The sequence below is a fragment of the Perognathus longimembris genome, unplaced genomic scaffold (genome assembly GCF_023159225.1).
Source record: "Perognathus longimembris pacificus isolate PPM17 unplaced genomic scaffold, ASM2315922v1 HiC_scaffold_5367, whole genome shotgun sequence".
NCBI lineage: Eukaryota > Metazoa > Chordata > Mammalia > Rodentia > Heteromyidae > Perognathus > Perognathus longimembris.
Window position 1 is genome coordinate 19,540 of NW_025960786.1, and position 6,513 is coordinate 26,052.

A 6,513-nucleotide genomic window follows, 5' to 3' on the forward strand; every position below is an offset into this window, starting at 1 on the left:
GACATTTCAGACGGTTGCTAACTAGCAACCCGTCCCCGCCAACGCCGACAACCGGAACAAAGGCGCATCGTTTCCATAGTCACGTCGCAGAAAACACGAACGCAAAGCGAAATCAGGGCTGGGGGCGTGGGTCAGGTGGAGAGGCCCTGCCCGGTGGGTTCACACCGAGCACCACCAAAAGTCAATTAAAAACAGGGCGGAATCAAAGTGAAGTATCAAAAGCTGAGTCCCAGAGCTCCCGGTTTGGGCTTTCATCCCAGAAGCCGCGCGCGTGTTTTATTGAAGTGAGAACAAAGCTGCTCGTCACTAGCTGCAGGAGAAGCAGCCCACACGGCCGGCCGGGAGCAAGCACGGACTCTCTGCCGGGCGGGCAGCTTTGCTGCCCCACCCCCACCCTCACTTCCAACATCCAGGTGCCTTCCTCACGCAGAAATCCGTGTTTCCAGGATGGAGATGGGGACGGACAACGGGCTTTGCTAGGAAAGCCGCCCTACTGTGAACAAATCCCATCCTCGTTAGCGAGGACTCTGCCGAGGGAGCCCCCCCCCCCCAGGGCTGAGACGTCTTTGTTTATTCATTCATTGGACGGAACCTTTGATGTTTATCAAGTGCGGCTGGTGATGCTGACCGCCTCTGTCTTTGTGGACTTTACGGTCTAGACAGGAAATGCCTGTAAATAAACACACGGTGAGCAAGGCCGAGCAAACACAGGCAGGGCTGGGCGCGGGTGTGGCCACAGCACGGAAACCTCACCCTTCCACGGCCCAATCCATGCGGACGGGCGCTGAGAGGGGGGGCTCAGCGGGAGAGAGAGGCCGGAGGGGGGGCTGCCGGGCCAGGGCAGAGGGCGAGGGGCTGGGAGACACCCCCGCCCGGTGCCCGGCACCCGTGTGGGCAGGGAGCCCGGGGGGGCCAAGGGGCCGCGAAGGAGCAGGAAGCGGCTACGCCGCGGGCGCAGGCGGTGATGACGGAGGGGACGGGCCGGTCCTGAACCGGGGGCGGGCGAGGGGCCCGCTGAGCCCTTTGCTAACGGAGGCCGAGAAGGAGTGAGCGATGCTGGACTCTCCGCCCCAGAGGGCCACTCTGCACGGGCACTGAAGGCGCAGGGGCCCCGGCGCCAGCAGGCAAACGGGGCTCAGGCTGGACGTCGCCCCGGCGCCCTGAGGAATCCGGCGGGCACTGGGCCGCCGGCCCCCCTGGGGCCTGCCCCGGAGTCGAGGCTGATTGCCTCCGTGCCGAACGGCTCCGGTGGTCAGGCACAGCCCCTCCCGCCAAGAGCCCGCCGGGCTGCCCGTCAACGCAGCGACGCCCCCACTCTGGGGACACACGGGAACGTCAGTGCCATCCCCCCCCCCCCCAAGGGCTCGGCAGCCCAGCGGAGGAGGGCGCGTGTGAGCGAGCATCAGATGATATCCTCTTTGTGGCATGGAAAGTATTGGGGGGCGGGGGGAGAGCTGTGGTTCACGCCTGTAATCCCAGCTGCTCCGGAGGAAGAGAGAGGGAGGATCACAGCTCAAGGCTGCCTGGAGAAAGACGCTCCTAAGACCTTAAGCTGGGCATGGGGTTCGTCATCCCAGCGCTGCAGGAGGGGAGCTCGGAAGACCTGGGTCTGAGGCTAGCCACGACAAAACACTGCACCCCTTCTGAGAAATAACCGAAAGCAAAAAGCGGGGGCTCTCGTGGTAGCGCTCCTGCCTCCCGAGCTCCAGGCCCCGAGCTCCAACCCAGTGCCACCAAAGAGAACCAGAAAAGCACAAAACACAGAGCCAAACCTGACGCATGCGGATATTTCCAAGCAGGAGAGGGATGCGCTGTGGCATAAAGCCATGAAATCTGTGGAACCAGAACTAAACGTACATTGAATACAGAACAGTGCTACTGAAGAAAGACGCAAAGCCCAGGACAGTACTGAGAGGAGGAGACTCTGCCAGGTAAAGAAAGCGCGTCGATGGACACGTGCGTCTGTCTGTAACGCTTTACTCTTATGAATTCGCACGTGAACATGGTTACAATGTGATTTTAAACGGCAGAGTCTGTCTAAAGCAGGATTTTGCTTTTGGGTTGGAAGAGCCTTAGAAATCATTTATCCAGAAACGTTCCACGTGAAGCTGGGGCTGTAGCTCCGGGGTGCACAAGGATGGCCTTGGAATTCACTCCACGGCACCACAAAACCAGCCTCCCTCTCAGAGAAGGCCACGGGCTCCCGCCTTCTACAAACTCGTGCACACGCCGGCCGTCGAGCCTTGGTTGCAAGCCAGCTGTTGCGTTTCCATCGGGCGCGTTTCCCTCGCGTGTCCGGTGGTGCCGGAGGTCAGCCGCCCCAGCCGCCTCCGCTGCTCTCAGGTCTCACGACGTCGCCAGGGCCGGTCCCTCCGGACCTGACCTCCTAACCCTGCCCCCGGCACAGCAGGGAGGATGGGCGGGCACCACCACGCTCCGCCCTCCCCGAGAGCTGTGGGACGTACACCCACGTGGACGGAGGGGAGAGGAGGACACGGAAGGCCCGGGAGTCCTCGGGGCTGGGCGGGCAGTTCAAGAGAAGCACGGCCGAAGCCCTGAACTCGTCCCCGCAGAGGCGGAGCCGGAGCACGGCAGTTCCCCCAGGAGGTCAGACGCCCCCCGCCCCGCCCCGCCCGGCGCTCCCCCGCCAGCGGCTCGCCCTCCACGGTCTGGAGCGGGCCGGGGCACTGGTACCGTCCGTGCGTGTGGATGGTTTCAAGGCTGCCTACTTACCAAAAGCCGGTCCCCAGCACGCAGCCACCGTTTGTCTTATTGATACTGTGGCTACCCTCTTCCTTGCTCTGCACGCGTGTGTGTGTGTGTGTACGCACGCACGCGTGTGCACGTGCCGGTCCTGGGGCACACGCTCAGGCCCTCACACCCTCCCGTGCCTTTTCTGTGCGAGGCTGGCACTCTACCACCCGAGTCGCGGCTGCACTCCGGCTCTTGGGTGGATCGCCGGTGGTAAGAGTCTTCCAGACTTTTCCGCCCCAGCTGGGCTGCGAATCGCCGCTCTCCAATCTCAGGCTCCGGAGCAGCTAGGATTCGGGAGGAGACACGTGGGCCACCGCACCCGGCGGTCCCTTTCCCTCCACGGGGTCGCGAACGCGCCCCCAGTTCTCTGGCAGGGAACAAATGCTCCCTCTGTCGGGGCCTCGGCCTTTGGCTCCCCCTCTCAGACTTCACGGTGGCAATCACGTGCCCTTCCCCTGCAGTCGCCCGCCGCACATCACTTTGTCTGTCTCCCTCCGGTAACCAGGCAACGCCGCCTTTTCACGCGGGGGAAAAGCCCATCATGCCCGGCTCCGATTCACGGCAGCCAGAGCAGTGGGGCGGGCGGCCGAGTCAGCGGTGCGTCCTGGGGTCACGGTTAGGGACCGGGGTTCCAGCGGCGTGCCCCTCGGGCCCCAGGTCTGGGGGGGGGGGCGAGCACCGCCGCCCAGCGCGGGCAGCTCCGCCCTGACGAAGAGGAGCAAGCTTCCGGATGGAGACCCATGGGGACTGCGCACCGCGGCCGCCCCGGGGCCCGGACTTCCCGCCCGCCCGCCCGGGACGCTCAGACCCCGGGGCTGCGGCTCTCAGGCCCAGAGGCCTCGCTCCCTGGGGGGCTGCAAGGGAGCTCCCCACAGAGCGGGGCCGAGGGGCAGCAAGGGAGCGCCCCACAGAGCGGGGCCGAGGGGCAGCAAGGGAGCTCCCCACAGAGCGGGGCCGAGGGGCAGCAAGGGAGCGCCCCACAGAGCGAGGCCGAGGGGCAGCAAGGGAGCTCCCCACAGAGCGGGGCAGCAAGGGAGCGCCCCACAGAGCGGGGCCGAGGGGCAGCAAGGGAGCTCCCCACAGAGCGGGGCAGCAAGGGAGCGCCCCACAGAGCGGGGCCGAGGGGCAGCAAGGGAGCTCCCCACAGAGCGGGGCCGAGGGGCAGCAAGGGAGCTCCCCACAGAGCGGGGCCGAGGGGCAGCAAGGGAGCTCCCCACAGAGCGGGGCCGAGGGGCAGCAAGGGAGCGCCCCACAGAGCGGGGCCGAGGGGCAGCTACCTACCTGGGGCCCCGGAGTTTCCTCTGCTTGTACCCCTGCTCCAGCCGCGTCCTGTCGCCCCCCACCCCAATGCCCTGGCGCCCAGCGGGCAGAGACCCCGTGCCGCCTCTGTGCTCACGTGCGCAGCGGATGGGGCCCCCCTCCTGCCGCAGTGTGGGTAGGAAGCGCACCCCAAAGCCACACAGGATCTGACGACCCCGATGGACACTGGGCGGGCAGGGCTACAGGAGGACGTGAAGTCCTGCGAGGTGGGGCTGTTGGGGGGCAGTACTGGACCCCTGTGTGCCTCTCCCCCCACCCGCTTCCCAGTTGCCACGAGGGAGAGAGAGAGAGAAAGAGAGAGACAGAGAGAGACAGAGAGAGAGAGAGCGATCTCCTGCCCCCACTGTGGGAAGGCTCAGAGGCTGTGCGTTTCCGTCTATTATCTAATGTCCGATTGCATCGCCGGGAACACGGTGGAGGAAGGAGCTTCCGCTGGTCACGGTGGAGGAAGGAGCTTCCGCTGGTCCACGGTGGAGGAAGGAGCTTCCATTGGTCACGGTGGAGGAAGGAGGTTCCGTTGGTCACGGTGGAGGAAGGAGCTTCCGCTGGTCACGGTGGAGGAAGGAGCTTCCGCTGGTCACGGTGGAGGAAGGAGCTTCCGCTGGTCACGGTGGAGGAAGGAGCTTCCGTTGGTCACGGTGGAGGAAGGAGCTTCCATTGGTCACGGTGGAGGAAGGAGGTTCCGTTGGTCACGGTGGAGGAAGGAGCTTCCGCTGGTCACGGTGGAGGAAGGAGCTTCCGCTGGTCACGGTGGAGGAAGGAGCTTCCGCTGGTCACGGTGGAGGAAGGAGCTTCCGCTGGTCACGGTGGAGGAAGGAGCTTCCGCTGGTCACGGTGGAGGAAGGAGCTTCCATTGGTCTTGCCGGGGAATCCTCGGCCCGTCGGAAGCTGAGAACCCGCTGCCTCTCTGGCCTTCCCTCCCCAGTGAGGCCCGAGGAAGAGCCCGTGAGGGCTCTGGACAGAAGGCCCCCGGCCCCGCCCGCCGCGTCGAGGGTCAGGAGACCCGCAAGGGGAGGGCGGGGCGGCCACGATGTATCCTAGACCGGCCCCCAGCTCCACCTCCTCCCGCCTCAGCCTCCCCCGTGCTGGGGCGACCGACGTGGCCACCGCACCTGGGCTCTGAGGCTCTGGGGGGCCAGGTCTCTCACCCCCGAGACCCCAGGACCTAGCTCAGGGCGGGCTAGACGGTCAGCACAAAGCCACCCGGTCCCCCGCCCCCGCCCCGCCCACCCCTGCCGGGTGACTCCGCCCCGCCTCATCCCGGAAGAAGGCAGCGGCCGTCAGCCATCAGACACAGGTGGCAGTGAAATGGCGCCATGCGTGTGCCCCCCGCAAAGCCCCCGTGCCCCCCGCGACCCGCCCGGAGCCAGCGCGATCACCTCCGCCGGCTCTCGTGATGACGACCGCCGTGGATCTGACTCCCGCGGGCCCCGGTGCTGGGCGCGAGCCCCCCTCCCGCCCCACACCAGCGCGGGAGGGTGCCGTCCGCCCTCCCCGCCTCCCCAGGGAGGGGCCGTGTGGGGGAAACAGAGCCGGGGCGACCCGTGGGGGGCTGGGACTTCCTCCGCCCCAGCCGGGAGAGAGGGGAATGGCCGGTAGGGGACCCAGGCCTTCCCGCGGCAGCTCCGGATGCCACGGTGCCCACGGAGGGGGAAACGTCCCGAGGGACACCCCGCGGGGAGGCGGGGGGCCGCCCGGGGAGAGCTCCAGACCTTAGGTGACGGGGCGGGAGGGACGAAGACAGAGGCCGGGCCTGAGACAGCAGGCGGGACTCCAACCACGCCGGCCACACCCTGACCTCGCACCCAGAGCCTCGCGGTCTACGAGACCGCAGGTCACATCACGTGGACCCACAAACTGCACCGTACCTTGCTTAGGCCAGCTCCAGGGAAGCAGCACATCCTACACTCCCCCAGCTTCCCCCGCGGGGGACCCATTATGGCTGCCACTCAGACGCGCCTCCTCCCCAATCCCTTCTCAATCACAAACATGAGTTATAATGAAAACGTGAAAGAGCTGGTGTTTTCTCCGAAAGCAATTAAGCCCCTCTTAGGCCTCTTCAATATGCCTTTCCATGCTGAGGCACGGAAAAGCCGACTGAGACACGAGCCATTGTTTCTCAGACTAAATTAAATCTGCTTTAGAGAAGATTCTTTAAGTGAGAAAACAGTTCCTGACATAAGGAGTCTCTCTGTAGTGGTGTCAACCCACAGAATGCGGTTCCACCGACTAGTCTCTTGGAAGGGGGGGCGGGTACCATATTGAATAGAGGCAGCCATGCACACACTTGAGTTTCCAGTGTCAACCCCTCCCCTCCCCCGTCTTCTCTCTCATTAAACAGACTGAAGCACAGTTACCACGTGTCCCCCTCCCCAGCTCTATGGTCAGGAGATTCCCTCCGTCCGTCCATTCATCTACCAATACATTTTCACAACAACG